Below are 16,462 nucleotides of genomic sequence, written 5' to 3'. Positions count from 1 at the left end.
CTCAACGTGCTGCCCACTTTGTGGCGCTGCATCTTCAGAAACGCACGCCCACACGGCCAGCCTAGCCACGGGCAAGGCCAACCTGGCCCAATTATGAACGGGCCTCTCGGGGCGCACATGTCCTTCCTCAAGGGTGGCGCACCAGCCGAGAGCATTGCGGCCCCCTCCGAAGCGCACGGGCGACTCTCCTGGACGGCTTTGCGGGGCCGGAGTTGCTTTGTGTCTTCACTGCCGGAATGCGCGTAGCTGTGTTGCAGCCGTATTTCTGTTGAGCTGACCAACCAAACACCAGGGTGTGGCTACTACTACTACTATGTATATTTTATTGGCACAAGGGCGTCTGAGGCCAAAGAGCGCCAAGACAATGTTTGCTTTGTCACATTTGTTGTTAAAATGCCATGGCGATGATTGTGTTGTACTTGATAAAAATAGTGTCTATATGGATGTAAGGGGCCCTTGCCCTAAAAAGCGAAGATGAATAAGATGAGAGGTAACAATGACAATGTTTACGTGTGGGCTGGGAACGTCATAACATAACAGGAATGGCCGTGACGTCCCTGGCATGTTATGAAAACGCTCAGAACCACCCTCACTATTTGCATTGGGTGGCCCTGATGTCACGCATGGTATAATATGAGTGCTAAAAATCCAATGTTAGCGAGTTAGGCTAGAAGGCATTCACTTCTGATCGGGGGTTGATCAGATAAAAACAATCCTGGGTGTAAGGGTATAGTTCGGGGAAGTGTCATTGTGTCATGGTATGCCCAGCATTCAGTCAATACGTGCAGGACTGTCAGTCTTCGTCCCCATTTCTCACAAGCTGGTGGTGGGGTTTCGTTCAAAAGATAAGAGTGTGTGACCTATTCTTAATCTGCATATTGATATTTCTGTGAACCTGTTCCGTTTCTCTGTGTTGTGCTGTATTTCCCTATGTGTGGTTTTATAATGTGCACTTTGTTTTCGATTTGTGTGTCCCACTGTACCTTCCAGCGCCTCCGAAGTATACTCCGAACTAGTGGCTTCATGTCAAGGTAGGGAACATGTGGGATAGCTACAACACTGCGGAGAGCCGCCACAGTGGCATTCTGGTCAGCAATTTCACTGCTCGAAATTACGCTGTGCCCAGGTACCCAGCACTACTACAGTCAATTTTAGAGACATTATGGATTTTATAAGACGGTTTAAACTGAAGTTTCTCGGTTTTCCTGAATGAAGGGAGTCTGTAAAAATAATAAAACTGTATTCTGGTTTTTGTAATGTGTTCCACAGAGGTTAAAACGCCGTGTGCCTCAGCTGTAAAAATACTGGTATTTTTGTTCATTGTCTTTGTGATAGCAAAGTTTGGGCCATGTGCAGCGAATGACACAGAATGGGTGGACTTGGAGGCATCTGTGTAAAACGTTGTGTAAGGATATTTGTGTCATAGGTGTAGGAAGTGCTGCAAGATGAGTTCTCTTGGTGCAGTGCTTTTGTTAATGGCTCTAAAATATCACAAGAAACCGGGGACATTTCCCAAGGAGCAACACGGTCTGTAATCGAAATGTTGCAAATCTCGCTAAAAGAAATCCCAAGCTCCCAAGCTTGCACTTTCACTCTCAACGAAAAAAGCATAGATATAGAGGGCCGACTGAGAAATGAGTGTCATGGACAATAAATGAAGAAGGGTGATTTTTTATGGATGTTGTCTTCACAGCATACAATAGGTCTGTGTATAAGCGCTGGTTTTCCAGGCACCACTGGTCCCCTTCCCCATATAGGCTTTGTGCAGGACTCGTTTGGAAGGTTCCTGACGAAAGGCGAAGCCCAAGGTGCAGAGCAGGGTCAAGCATTTTTAAAGCAGTTTTCGAAGCTGACCCGTATACTACGCTCCCATAGTCCAACTGCGACTTCACTAAACTGTCGGAGAGACGCAGCAGGCACACCTTATCTGCGCCGTAGGAGTGGTGGGATAGGAATTTTAGGATATTCATTGTCCTTATACATTTCAGTTTGAGTAGCTTTACATGTGGAATAAATGACAGCTTTTCATCTAGCACAATCCCTAAAAACATGTGTTCCTTCTTCACAGGCACAGCTACTCCACTGAGCTGGATGGTGGGCTCAGGGTGAATACCACGCCTCTTGGAAAATAAGACGCATGTGCGCTTTTGAGGATTTAGCTTGAAGCCATTTTCGTCGGCCCATTTTACAGGCCTGTTTGTGGCAAGTTGTAACTGCCGTTCACAGATAGACAGGTTACAGAACCGGAAACTGATATGGACATCATCCACATAATTGGAGTAAAAAATGGTACGAGGCAGGGCTTTTCCAAGTGTGTTCATCTTAGCTATAAAAAGTGTGCAACTAAGTACTCCACCATGAGGAACACCGTTTTTTTGCATATACAGTGCAGATACTGCAGCCCCAACCCTCACTCTGAATGTTCATTCAGAAAGATAGTTTATCAAGGGTGTTAAGCATATTCCCACAAATACCAAAACATTTTAGGTCCCGCAGGATGCCGTAGCACCAGGCAGTATCATATGCTTTTTCTAGATGAAAAAATATGGACACACAAAACTGTTTGTTAACAAAGGCATTTTTCACACAGGATTCAAAAGCGACAAGTTGGTCTGTTGTTGATCTGCCCGACCGAAAACCTGCCTGGCAGCTGTCAAGAATACCATTGTATTCGAACAGCTTGCACAAGCAGCTGGTCAGGGCAATTGGACGATAACTTGAAACACAGGATGCATGCTTTCCCTGTTTTAGCAGTGGCACAACGATAGCCTGTTTCCAAGCCTTTGGAAGGTGCCCAGGACGCCATATTCTGTTAAATAAAAACAGGAGAGTATTGGTTGTATCTGTATGAAGGTGTTTGATCATGCCGTACGTAATGTTATCTGCACCTGGCGCCGAACACTTGCAACAAGCCAACTCAGTCATGAGCTCGTGAAGGGAGAATGGAGAGTTATAGGAGTCGTTTGCTTGCTTGTGGTCAGGTATGGACTTCCGCTCAGCTGACTTTTGTAGTGTATAAATGTGCTTGAGACATGTTCGAAGTGTTGTGACAATGCATTTGCCTGGTCCTCTAGGGTGTCACCAGTGGTGTTGACAAGGGGTAAGCCATGTGTGCTTTGTCCATTTAGTTTTTTTATCCTGTTCCAAACCTTCCTTGTATCGGTGAAATAATTTATTGAAGTTAAGAAGGACCTCCAGCTATTGTTTTAGGCCTGACGGCGAATGCGCCTTCCCATGGCTTTGGTGTGCTTGAACCACAGAGCAAGAATAAGATAGGAGGCGAAACTAAGCTTCTTAGCGCGGCCAGATAATGTCACAAGCTCTCGTAATACGTTAGAAACTTCTCAATAAGGCATCCTCGAACATCCACGCGGGAAGAACCTCAAAGGGGGTTATTGATTGATTGATTGATCGTGGGGTTTAACGCGCCGACGCAACGCAGGCGATGAGGCGCGCCGTAGTGGAGGGCTCCGGATTAATTTCGACCACCTGGGGATCTTTATCGTGCGCCGAAATCTCGTACACACGGGCATTTTTGCTTTTCGCCTCCATCAGAAAAGCGGCCGCCGCGGCCGGGAATTGAACCCGCGACCTCATGCTCAGCAGCGCAACGCCTTAGCCACTGAGTCAAAGGGGGTTATGAGCATTGAGGTCTCCTAATAAAAGAAATGGTTCTGGTACCTGGTCTATCACAGCCTCAAACTTAAACCTCGATAGCCCGTGATCGGGACGAACGTAGAAGGAGCATACTGTTATTAACCTGTTGAATATAATTGTGCGAATTGCGACAGCCTCAAGGACAGTGTTCAGATGGATAGGGTGAAAGCCTAAGGATTTCCGGGCAATGATGGCCACACCAGCTGAAGACGTACCACCCTGCCCTTTCTAAATAACATGTAGCTGTTCAAGAAATTTGTGTCGCGAGTTTAAATATGTCTCCTGAAGACACATCACACTTGGCTGATTCGAATGCAATATCTCATGGACATCATCCAGATTTTTAAGGAGGCCTCTACAGTTCCACTGAATAATATTTTCTCTTCCCATTATGGATATTTTAGGAGCTACTGGAGTACTTTTGGGGCTTGTACTCTTGGAGGGGGCTTTCCGGGACTTGCGCTGCAGGCAAGAGTGACCACCTCGTCGTCAGATGCCCGACAAACTGGCCCTGGCACCCCGTCGGGTGCCCTTCGTGTGACCCGCCACTGGCATGGGCAGGTGGGGGGAGCCCATGTCCTCAGCAGCCTCCAGGGCAGCAGCGGCACCGGTCCCGCTGGGAACGGCTCCCACTGGGGTGACTGGTGCAGGGCGGGGGTGGCACCAGGTCAGACTCACTGAACTGGCTCCCTGTGGAAACCAGACGCCAGGAGAAAGAGGCGAACCTCTTCCGCGCCTCGGGGAAGGTGATGCTTTCCGTGACCTTGAGCTTGGTTATTTTCTTTTCTACTTGGAACTTCTCGCATTTCGTGGAGTAGGCCGCATGTGGGCCCCTGCAGTCTGCATATGTGAGGTTGTCAGAGTCACAGTTGTCGGTGGACTGGGTCCTGCGCGGCGCATTTCACACAGGTTGTTTTGCTGTGGCAAGAGGTTGTACTGTGCTCGAACCGCTGGCACTTGGAGCATCGAATGAAGCCTGCGTTGATATGCTCAGGAAGCAAGGAGCAGTTGAAGGTCAGGATAATGTGTTTCGTGGGGATTATCTTATGATCCCTGCGCATCGTGATGCGGCGCACGGCTGTGACGCCCTGATCCTTTGAACCTTCAAGAAGGTCGGCATCTGTCTCGTTAAGGAGATCTGGCTCAGAGAGCTATTCAGGCTGCGGTGGGGGTGTGACCCTGATGTCCAAGAAATATACCCTACTTAGGCCTGACGTTGGGCTAGTTGGGTGCACATTATTCACACTAAAAGCCAGCGCAGGGACGAGGACGGAAGAAGTGACAAACTAGAGCGCTCTAGTTTGTCACCTCTTCCGTCCTCGTCCCTGCACTGGTTTTTAGTGCGAATAATCTGACCAAGAAGTGTGGTTGCCTGCTGCTGGTTTTTCACCTCAACAAGGACTTCACCTGCGCATTGTTTTTTGGCATTGTAGGTTTTCCCAATTATTCCGTCAAGGTAATCAGAAATACTGATTGTGAAACAAGAGGGTGGGCTGCATCAAGAGATCTGATAACAAGGAAACGAGAGTAGTTGTCTGGCTTTGGGAAGCTCATGCTTGGAAGTGGAGGAAACAAGACTTCGGTGCGACCCGTTGTATTATTGTAAGGAGCTGCAGACAACGCGAGAGACAAGTCCGAGGAGGCGTCGGCGCCACACGCAGACGAAGATCACACAGGCTTGCCTGCCTCCAGCGGGTCACGTAAAGCACCTGGGCCCCGTCACTCGACACCTCGTGCGATCGCCGCAGACGCTCTTCGGGGCGGCCACCGGAATTCGGGGAGACCCGTTCGAGGGACGTCTGTTTCCCTGAAGACGCCGGCGCACGAGAGTTATGTCTGGGCTGCGACCTGCTAGGTTGGTTTGTGTGTGTGTGTGTGTGTTGTGCGCGCAGTGAGTGAACGCTGTGAAATGAAGACGACTCTCCCACGCCGCCTGCTCCGAAAAGAACTCTTGCGTGGCGGTGGATGCCTGCAGTCACCCTCCCCATTCTTTTCTATATGTACACTTCTTTTCCTTCTCTCTCGATTCTGCCAATAAAGTCAGTCTGAAAACGGAACTCAAAGTGGAAGCACCTTCTGTTTTTGGGCTCCTGCACGCGTGGCCTCGCCACCCCGTAACGATACGTGCTGAAGAGCGGTAACTTGTTTTCGTATAGATTATGCCGCTAGGCAAGTTATCTGCAAGCTAGTAAGAGAGAAGAAAAACTACAACAATATTTTCTGGTGCCGACACCCGGGAGGAGGGACTTCAAAAGAGATGGACGTCAGCCGCCTCAAACGCAAGCGGACCGTGGTGCGATCGTCGACTACAAAGCTGATCAACGACATCACCGACAAGAGGGACTCCGCATCAATCGGTGAGCTGGAATCCAATTTGGACCTTCTCTCTCTTAAAGAAAGATCTCTGAAAGAACTGGATGAAGAAATCCATAAAGTAATTGAAGTGGAAGAGCTAGAAGACGATGTAGCAAGCGCTGAATCCTACGCTGAGAAAATCATCGTAGCCAAAAGCGAAGTCAGAAGCTGGATAAAAGATCTGAAGTCCGGCAATGAAAAGGCAGCAGCTACTGCAGCAACGCAGCAGACAGATCCCAGGCAGCAGGCAGAAACGAGCATGATTCCGTTTCCCCCTCTGCAAGTCGTGAGGCTTCCAAAGTTGGAAATTTCTAAATTTGGAGGAGAACTGAGAAAGTGGCAAGGATTTTGGAGCCAATTCAACTCTACTATCCACAGCAACCCCAGTTTGTCAAAAATTGACAAGTTTAAATATCTGAACAACTACATGACAGCAAAGGCAGCGGCGGCCATCGCAGGGCTTGACCTATCAGAGGCAAATTATGACGTAGCCCTTACCATCCTTCAGGAAAGATTCGGCCGAAAGAAAATGATAATCGAGGAGCACATGTCGCGCTTGCTTCATGTGAAGCCGGTTCAGGATGTACGAAACCTCGACAAACTGCGTGGCCTCGTCGACGAAGTGCAGACGGAAGTCAGGAGTTTAGCCGCATTGGGAGTGAGTGCTAGCACATACGGCGTGTTATTGCTGACCGTACTCAAGAAGGCTGTGCCAGCTGATCTTTGCCTCGAATATTACCGAAGGCACGATGAAACAAAAGAGGGCAGCAAGGTAGAAACATTCTTGCTTTTCCTAAGAAAAGAGGTAGAAACGCGCGAAAAGATACAAGCAGCTGACTCCAGACACCGCGAGCCTACCGCTGCTCTCAACCGACACAAGAGCGGCTTCAAAGGATCGCATGCGCCTTCTGCTGCTTTGCTGAACGCCGTAACGGACAGAGACAGCATAGCATGCGTGTTCTGCCACTCTTCCAACGACGACGCTCGGAGCTGTGATTCTCGGATGTCGGTTTCGGAAAAGCGGGAACTTCCAAAGCGCGACAACCGGTGCTTTCGCTGCACAAGAAAAGGACACAGGTCTAAAGAATGCCGAACAGCCAGATGGTTGAAGTGCGCAAGTTGCGGAGGGAAACATCTCACCACGTTGTGTGATCCCAACATGTCGGGCGCTGACAACACGGCCAAAGAGAATGCAACCGTAAAAACAGTGACAGAGCCAAAGACAGTGTTGCAGTCGTCACTGGATGCTCGTAATCACGGGTCACAGGTATTTCTTCAGACAGCAAAGGCTTGGGCTGAGGGCCAACAAAAGCGTACACTGGTGAGACTTCTCCTTGATGGAGGTAGCCAACGTACATTCATACGAAGTGACCTGTCCAAGATATCTGCAAGAAAGCCTTCTCGATGTCCGCAACAATAGCGATGTTATGGGTGCGGAATCTGGTCAGTACGTCAATGAGCTCAGGATTCAAATTTGGCCCACTCTCCAAAACGTCGTTCAGAGAGGGGCGATTGTTGGTGCTTGACGAAACAGATGTCCCTCGAACGGGTCTCCCCGAATTCCGGTGGCCGCCCCGAAGAGCGTCTGCGGCGATCGCATGAGGTGTCGAGTGACGGGGCCCAGGCGCTTTACGTGACCCGCTGGAGGCAGGCAAGCACCAGAAAATATTGTTGTAGTTTTTCTTCTCTCTTACTAGCTTGCAGATATCTTTGGCCAAGACGGATAGGAGCGCGGTGCGTTTCCTGTGGTACGGAAGAACGCCAAAGATCGAAGAAGAACTTCCTCCAGTCGTGACCTACCAAATGACAAGAGTGCCCTTTGGCGTAACTTCAAGCCCATTTCTTTTGGCAGCGACGTTGCACCATCATCTAAGAAACCTGCCTGAGCAGTACGACAGAACGGCGGATATCCTACGCAGTCACCTTTACGTTGATGACCTCGTGACTGGAGTGGACAGCCGAGAACAAGCGACGAAGCTGTGCCAGGAGGCAACTACTATCATGGGACAAGCAGGAATGAAACTGCACAAGTGGATGTCCAACGATACCGAGCAGCTAAACTCATTGGAACAGGGTGCTGTTCAGCAGCAATACAATGACTTTGGACATGCTGCGGCCGCAAAGGTGTTGGGAGTGGGCTGGAACCCCCAAAGCGACGTGTTCGAATACAGGTTGACCGCCCTCATCGATTTTCTCTCCGCCAGAGTGGACAATAAGAGATTTGTGCTCCAAGTGTCAGCGAGAATTTTCGATCCATTTGGATTTCTGTCCCCCACCACAGTGAATGTTAAGATGATGTTTCAAAGACTGTGGGAGCTGGGAGTTAAATGGGATGAACCTTTGCCAAGTAGTTTCCAAACCGAGTGGGATCAGTGGTGCAGCGAGCTTCCGCTCATTCAACAGATTACAGTGCCCCGCATGATCGCCGCGGATTTCGGGGACGATCAAACAAAGAAAGTGCTGCACGTTTTCTGTGATGCAAGCCCCAAGGCCTACGGCGCCGTTGCATACATCGTAACTACATCAGCGGCGGGAGAGGTAGGCGTCAGCTTGATAATGGCCAGAACCCGAGTGGCACCTCTGAAACGACTCTCTTTGCCCCGACTGGAGTTAATGGGTGCCCTAATAGGCGCGCGGCTGTGCCAATGCCTCGCAAAGACGCTGTGATTGGAGCACGATCGGGTACGACTCTGGACGGACTCTACAGTGGCCATGTACTGGATCAAGGGTTCCGCCAGCCGATGGAAACCATTCGTGGCTAACCGAGTTACAGAGTTGCAAACACTGACCAACCCTGAAGATTGGGGGCATTGCCCTGGAGCGGACAACCCTGCAGATCTCTTAACACGCAGCATTCTGCCCTCGGCATTGGTGCAGAGTGCACTATGGTGGAGAGGGCCCCAGTGGCTACTGAATGATGAGTCAGGCTGGCCGATGCTGGGTAATCAAGCGTCACAACAAGCGGATTCCTACAAAGAGGAAATGAGAGTGGCTGCAATGCCAGTGATGTCTCCATCGCAAGACCCGATCCTGAATCTCAAGGATCATAGTTCGTTGAACAGGATACTTAGAGTGACTGCTTGGATTCTCCGTTTTGTGAACAACTGCTGGAAGAAAGATGAAAAAAGGAAGGGGTCACTCACAGCTGAAGAAATAATCACCTCTGAAAGGTACTGGTTGGCGACCATCCAAAAAGAAGCCTTTGGCGACGACATCTCGAACCTGCTCACTCAAAGACCGCTTTCGAAGAAATCTCCTGCGTCCCTATTTAACCCGTACATCGATGAAGACGGGCTCATGAGGGTAGGGGGGAGATTACACTTGAGCCAGAACAGCGAAAGTACGAAGCATCCAATAGTGCTCCCCGGCGATCATCCGTTCACTTCCCTCCTCATACAGAGAGAACACCTACGGCTGTTGCACTCCGGCGTGCGGGACACCCTCGCTCAATTGAGAGAGTCATACTGGATCCTCAGGGGGCGGCAGGTCGTGAAGAAAGTTGTAAATCAGAGCCTGAAGTGTCGGAAACAAAGTTGTCCCCCGGCGTCCGAGCAAGTGGCACCGCTTCCTGCCGATAGAGTAACACAGGGGAACCCGTTTGACGTCGTTGGAGTCGACTTCGCTGGCCCGCTGATGTGTCGGGAGAGCGGTGGGACGAAGAAATGTTACATCGCCCTCTTCACATGTGCCGTAACGCGTGCAGTGCACCTCGAGCTTGTCAGTGATCTTTCGGCTGCTGCCTTTCTATTGGCCTTTAAGCGCTTCGTGGCACGTCGAGGAATGTGCACTACGGTCTACTCTGACAATTCGCTCACATTTAAAAGATCAAGAGACCTCAAGTTGATGTTCGACTCACTACAGTCGGAAGAAACTCTATCTTACTTCGCTGACCACAGAATTAGGTGGAAATACATAGTTGAAAGGGCCGCTTGGTGGGGTGGATTTTGGGAGCGCCTGGTGAGATCGGTGAAAGTGTCACTCCGCAAGGGGCTGGGTCGGAGCAGCATAAACTTTGAAGAGTTGACAGCAATTCTCAACAAGGTAGAGGCAGTCATCAACTCGCGTCCATTGACGTTCGTTTATTCCGAAGCTGATGAGCCTGAACCGCTGTCGCCGGGTCACTTCCTCGTGGGGCGAAAACTCACTGCTCTGCCACCGCATCATCTTCTGGCCGCAACATCTCCAGGTGGCCAGCAACTTGTTCGGCGCTGGAGATACCGCAGCACCATCGCGGACAACTTCTGGCGAAGGTGGCGCAAAGAGTACCTGTTGGAGCTGAGATCGGCACACCTGAGCAAGCCTACCGTGTCAAGTGGCCTACAAGCTGGTGACTTGGTGCTCTTAAAGGAAGATCACCTAAAAAGGCATCTATGGAAAACCGGTCGAATCACGGAAACCTTCAAGGGAAGAGATGGCCTCGTGCGATCTTGCAAGCTCAGGCTACCCGGGGGAGCAGAGGTCAGACGGCCCGTACAGTTGCTGTATCCCTTGGACCCTTAAGAAAAAAGAAAAACCATGAGCGCAAGAAAACGCTCATCCGGGGGAGATTGTTGTATTATTGTAAGGAGCTGCAGACAACACGAGAGACAAGACCGAGGAGGCGTCGGAGCCACACGCAGACGAAGATCACACAGGCTTGCCTGCCTCCAGCGGGTCACGTAAAGCACCTGGGCCCCGTCACTCGACACCTCGTGCGATCGCCGCAGACGCTCTTCGGGGCGGCCACCGGAATTCGGGGTGTTTCCCCAAGGACGCCGGCGCACGAGAGTTATGTCTGGGCTGCGACCTGCTAGGTTGGTTTGTGTGTGTGTGTGTGTGTTGTGCGCGCAGTGAGTGAACGCTGTGAAATGAAGACGACTCTCCCACGCCGCCTGCTCCGAAAAGAACTCTTGCGTGGCGGTGGATGCCTGCAGTCACCCTCCCCATTCTTTTCTATATGTACACTTCTTTTCCTTCTCTCTCGATTCTGCCAATAAAGTCAGTCTGAAAACGGAACTCAAAGTGGAAGCACCTTCTGTTTTTGGGCTCCTGCACGCGTGGCCTCGCCACCCCGTAACGATACGTGCTGAAGAGCGGTAACTTGTTTTCGTATAGATTATGCCGCTAGGCAAGTTATCTGCAAGCTAGTAAGAGAGAAGAAAAACTACAACAGCCCCTTTTCAGGGACCGATCTCGTTTTGGAGGGGGTTTGATTTTTCCATACAGCATAGAAAAAAGCAGGGGACGGGGGTACTTTCTCCACTCAGGTTACCCTGATACCGAGAGAGGTCCCGGAAATCCCTGCCTGGTAAACAGACAGGGAGCCCATCCACCGAAGCTGGACCTGGGCTCCGACGGCCACCGTTTGTGGTTTCTGCCCTCCACCTCACAACTCCTAGCAACAGTAGATTACAGAGTGAGTATGGGGGCTCAGGGTCCGCGGTGTCGCCAATACCATCACCAAGATTGCTCAAGGTGCCCCGTGTGGGGTGCGCTGTCACACTAAAATGATTTTGCAAACACTGTTGTCGCCAGGTTTTTTTTTCATAGGGACAAGTTTAGGATACTATCGTGAAGGAAGAATGGGCCTCTGAAAATAGCTGCAGCCTCTATATATCCTCAATGCTGATAAAGCGCGTACTGCTTGTGCGTACAATGCACTGATTTTGCCCCATCTACAACGTTGTCCTCTTATATGTTTACAGCGCAGACACACGAAGGACGAAGAAGAACGATACACCACCAGCACTTGCTTGTCCTTGGTGCGTCTGCACTGCGAACATTTGACACGAGCCAACAAGCCCGGCCGGCTCTCAGTTGTCCTCTGTTCATGAGCCCAGCAAGGGATGAACGTGCTGCAACCAATCTGTTCATTGTGATGGCCAAGTTAGTGAGGCCACTGCTTGCCAATGTTGGTGCAACTGTCACAGCAAAAAAACTGGTGTTTAAGCCCCTGCATCGCCAAGTGCTTCGTGTGCAAACCGTTGTTTGTCAAGACATGCAGATAAGTGCAGTGTGTATATTTACAGTATATTTACAAAGTGCAGTGTATATTTACAAAAATACATGTCCAATAAACCATGCAGCACTTGGACGAGTGTTCAGCACATATTTGGTTTCCAACTTTTGTAAGTGGATAATGCCCAAAGCAAACATGAAAGGTGTCATCATTGCTTAAAACATGGATGTGCTTTGAAATCAGTACCGTATTTTGCGGTCTATAAGTCGCACCCCCCTCAAAATGACAGTTTTTCTGAAAAAAAAACGTATATAAGTCGCACCGGTGTATAAGACGCACCGCTATATAAAACGCACTGGGTAATTAGGTGAACTTGTAGTGAATCAGATCGTTAGAAAGTGTGGCAAAAGTACCTGGTTGCGGCGGCCGCCGCCTATTAACGCATCCCCCTGTAAGGAGGGCTAGACACGGGCATATAACATCCAAAGTCTAGACAGAACTTCTCAAAAATGGTTTATTGGTACACACAGATCACATGTACTTACAGACGGCATTTAGGTAAAACCATCGAAGTCTTTTTCCTCAGACCCGCTAACAAATAATCCAGCATCTTCAGTGGGAGTTCCACCCGCGCATCACTGTCGTCCTCCGATTCTCTGATGTCTTCTTCGCCAACATCGTTACCACTCGCGGACTGGTTTACTCCGGCCTTTATCAACCCGGCTACAACTGTTTTTTGTAGAAATGGAGCCCCAAGAGTCGGCGACCCATTTGGCCACCTCTCCAAACATCGCGCGTCTCTTGCGTGCTGTCGTAAATCAGCGCAATAAAGGTGTCATGGTGGACAGAAGTGACGCGACCGGAAGCGGCCCGAAAATCAAAACTTATCTGCAAGCTGTCATTTTAAAAATTAGCAGCACGTTTACCTCCTTCAGAGTAACTCTCTGAAATAATTCATAAGCTGCATTTTGTTTTTGCAACCCAGTTTGATGTCACTTTGAATTTATTCTGAACTGTAGTTACTACGCATGGCGTAAAGTGGCGCGCAGTTGTCGCAGGCCATTATCATTGTTTTTGACTAGAAAAAGCTGCAAATTCTTTGGTTTAACGTCCCGAAGCAACATATGGGCTATAAGAAATGCCGTACCGGTGGGCTTGGGATTGATTTACACTATAGAGCTGTGTCTCAACATGCACTGGCCACGCGCGGCCGCCGCGAACCGGATTTATTCCATACACAAGTCGCACCGGTGGATAAGACGCACCAACGAAAATTTCAGAAAAAAACCGCAACTTATACACCGGAAAATACGGTAATTGAAAATTTAAATCTCTTGGGTATTCATTCCAAAATAGGCTAAATTGGGCTTGCCTGTGGCCACCGAAATACGTTTAAGAATTACGAATACAATGAAATCGGGGTGCATCTGAAGTTTGTTTTTTTGTTGCGAATCAAATTGAAACCTTAACTTGCTTAACAGACATAGAACAGATTGCTGCATCCTTGAGGCTATCGCTCAACGTAATGCTCATTAAACGTGTTTATTCCAAAAATAGTACGGGTGCTCCCACCCAATTCGAAAGCTATGTAAGAGCACGGCCATCCGTCGTGGGTATGACGCGACCGTGCTTCGCACTCGACTCAACTGCATTGACCATGCAGATTGTATAAAGTACGTAATCCGGGATGAGAAATACCTGAAAAATAATGACCTTTTAGCAAGGTGAGCATTATTTAAGCACCACAAATTTTCCATTGGTGGTAGCGAATAGTGCCCGCGTGTCGAGGGCGTCATGTGACACATGTTAAAGAAGTCGCATAGCTGCAATAGTGGCTTAGCTGCAATAGTGCAATAATTACCAGGTTCTCTGAGTCGCTTTGCATCCATAACATAACCTATGCTTTGTTTTTATTGCGATACGCCATTTCGAGGAGCGTAGCAGCATACGTGGCTTTTGTTTCAGCCCATGGCTCCGCATGCCGCGCTGCAGCGGGAAACAGTGAAACGGCCTCTTCGCAACTACGCTCTCTCCAGGCGATTGGGACGGCCGGAGCAACGATGGCCTGAGGTGTCTGAGAGATGTAGTTGCTGAACGACACACGTGATTGGAATTAGTCAATCGTGCGTGTACGCGTGTTGTCATGGGTCATCGTGAATAAACGGCCGCTTGTCGGCTCACTCAGTCGTTTGGGCTCAAGCGGGTTGGATCTCCCACTTCCCAGGCATAAAGAAGCTTCGCATTCTTCCTCCAACTTAGATATTTGTGGCAGTCAGTCCAATAGTTTATCTTTTCCAAATGGGTCTGCCCCAAGTTTTCAGACAAGACTCTGATCCGTTAGAGCTCTCTTTCGGTGAGAGCTCTGAAACGGTTGTTCCCCAGGGATGTCGGAGGGACTCTCTTGAGCGACCAACCAAGCCACACGTCGAGGGAAAACGAGGGGGTCTTCAAAAGTTGGCCGACGCGGGTCACACTACCCCAAATTCCATCTCCACTTCTACGTGTCCGCGCCATAAAGCAAAGCGGCCTCAGTCGCTTGCCGAGTTTGTGCCTTAAGTTGGGGACGTAAAGCTTCTTAAGGTGCCATGGTTCCTGCCATGACATCAGGGGAAATGTTTGCTGTGTGTGTTTTCTTCCTCGTTAGTTCATAAGGATGTATTTTGAGGTTCTGCATTCCTGTCAGTGCAACTCCCAGCCCGAACCGGTGTAGTCCTCCTCCTAGTGATCGTGCGCGAGTGAACCAGTTCTGTGTGGACCATGACACTGTGCACGAGCAATCCAGTGCTTTTGTGTGGAGTTCTGCCGACTTTCATGTCGATGGAGGGCATGATGCGGTGCAGGTCAGTGGCGCCCTCCTTCGAAGCACATGTGCAGTAGGGGTGCCTCTGTGTGTAAAGTGTCTGATAGAGGTCGTTGTCGAACGACAAACGTGATTAGAATTAGCCAATCACGTGTCGCTTGTCGGCTCCGTCGGTTGTTTGGGCTCAAGTGTCTCATACTCTTTGCCCGTGACACACGCATTGCCGTCATTTGGGAGAAACCACGCTTACCGCTTCGCGAGTATATATCACAAGGATAGCAAAAAAATGACACATGAACAAGCAGACGAAATTCACGGCTTCATTAAGTGGCAAAACCTTTTGGCCATGAACTTTTGGGCGGTGGGGCCACAAAATCAGCTGCCACTTGGCAGCGGACAACTAGCGTATGGCAGCCTTTTCTTTCCAACTTTAAACAGCAAAAAAAAAAGCTTCACACACAACACGATTACGTAGTTGGCTGGCAGATCAACAAAAGACGACGAACGGCACAAGCAGTTTTGCACGAGACAGCGCAGTTACGCTCGTGCGCAGCGCGTGTAGACCGGGTAACGGTCTCCGTGCCTCTGGCACCCCGCTTTCCCTTCAATTACTGCGGCACATTAGCTGTGCCCGTAAAACTGGGATCGAATGCGTTGAAATTGATGCCCACATTTCTCAAGGCCCATTTCAAAGGTTACCTTTACGGTTTTGAAAGATGACGAACGCTAAGCGGCAGGGGAACTGTCCTGCCTGGCTACGCGCGGAGACAACTCCTGAACGAGAGTGTACTCACCTGCAGAGCTTGTCTTGTCAAGAACGCAGAGCCGCACAACCTGGCTCGCACGTATGCAATACACTCGCTGCGTTGTTGGCGTTACCAACGGAGCACCAGTTCACTTGCCGCCGCTGCATGCACCTGAACCACCTGAACGATCAAAACAGCGGAGCTAGCGGAGCGCACGCTGTCATCAAGACGATGATGATGATGGTCCCCATCCTTCTCTACGCTTGCAGCGCCAAAGGGCCGAAGGGACAAAAAAGGGACCAAAAATTTCTTTTCAAAAATAAAAAAATAAAAACTTTGTTTTAAGCAGAATGCTTAAAAATACTTAAAAAATTTATTAATAAATACAAATGCTTGTTTTTTTATAGGCAGCGTCTTCTGCCACGCGCGTGGCAGCAGCCACGCCCCCCTGGCAACGGCTGCTGTCACGCGTGACGTCATAATGACGTCATAACATTAATAATTGTCATTATTTTGTGTAGTGTAGTCCGAAATACACATTTTTTTTATTTGCAGTACAAAATAACGCACCATTGAACTGCTAAAACTTTTCTAAACAAACAATTTTTGTTCTTGCGGGAGCAGCCGGCGATGCTGCTGCTGCTGCTGCCAGCTGCCGTATCGCGCACATGGAGTCGCGTATCCGAAAGCGTGACGAAGCTCCGATTTTCTCGGGCCGACAACGTAGATAAACCGGAGTTCATATTGTTAGAAGCACTATCTGAAAACGTGAGAAAGTTGCTTGTGATTATGTATTGCGTGGGGGCCCTGCCAGCCTTTCCAGACCGCAGCAAAATAGCCGCTCTCGAGTAATGTTGACCTGTGACCGCTTGGTTATGCTTGGTGTACGCCGATGGTACCTGCGTACAGTTTCAGCGTACGTGAGACGACATCGCACAGCCGACTGGCCTCGTTCGAACAAGCTAC

The 16,462-nt window shown here is 49.6% G+C and overlaps 1 protein-coding gene across 3 annotated transcripts in view; it reads right to left on the bottom strand.

The window, feature by feature from the left end:
* The window catches only part of LOC144152516 (uncharacterized), a 143,771-nt gene extending 128,043 nt beyond the window's left edge, over positions 1 to 15,728 (bottom strand). For all 3 annotated transcript variants that reach the window (XR_013319182.1, XM_077683808.1, XM_077683809.1), the window contains exon 1: positions 15,545 to 15,728. The gene's annotated coding sequence lies outside the window, so the exon portion shown is untranslated. The remainder of the gene's footprint in view (positions 1 to 15,544) is intronic.
* Positions 15,729 to 16,462: the final 734 nt, after the last annotated feature.

The sequence above is a fragment of the Haemaphysalis longicornis genome, unplaced genomic scaffold (assembly GCF_048455015.1).
Source record: "Haemaphysalis longicornis isolate Haplotype H1 unplaced genomic scaffold, Haemaphysalis longicornis Haplotype H1 scaffold_9, whole genome shotgun sequence".
Taxonomy (NCBI): domain Eukaryota; kingdom Metazoa; phylum Arthropoda; class Arachnida; order Ixodida; family Ixodidae; genus Haemaphysalis; species Haemaphysalis longicornis.
Note: the sequence above shows the minus strand (reverse complement) of the source record. Positions and strands in the feature narration are given on the sequence as shown.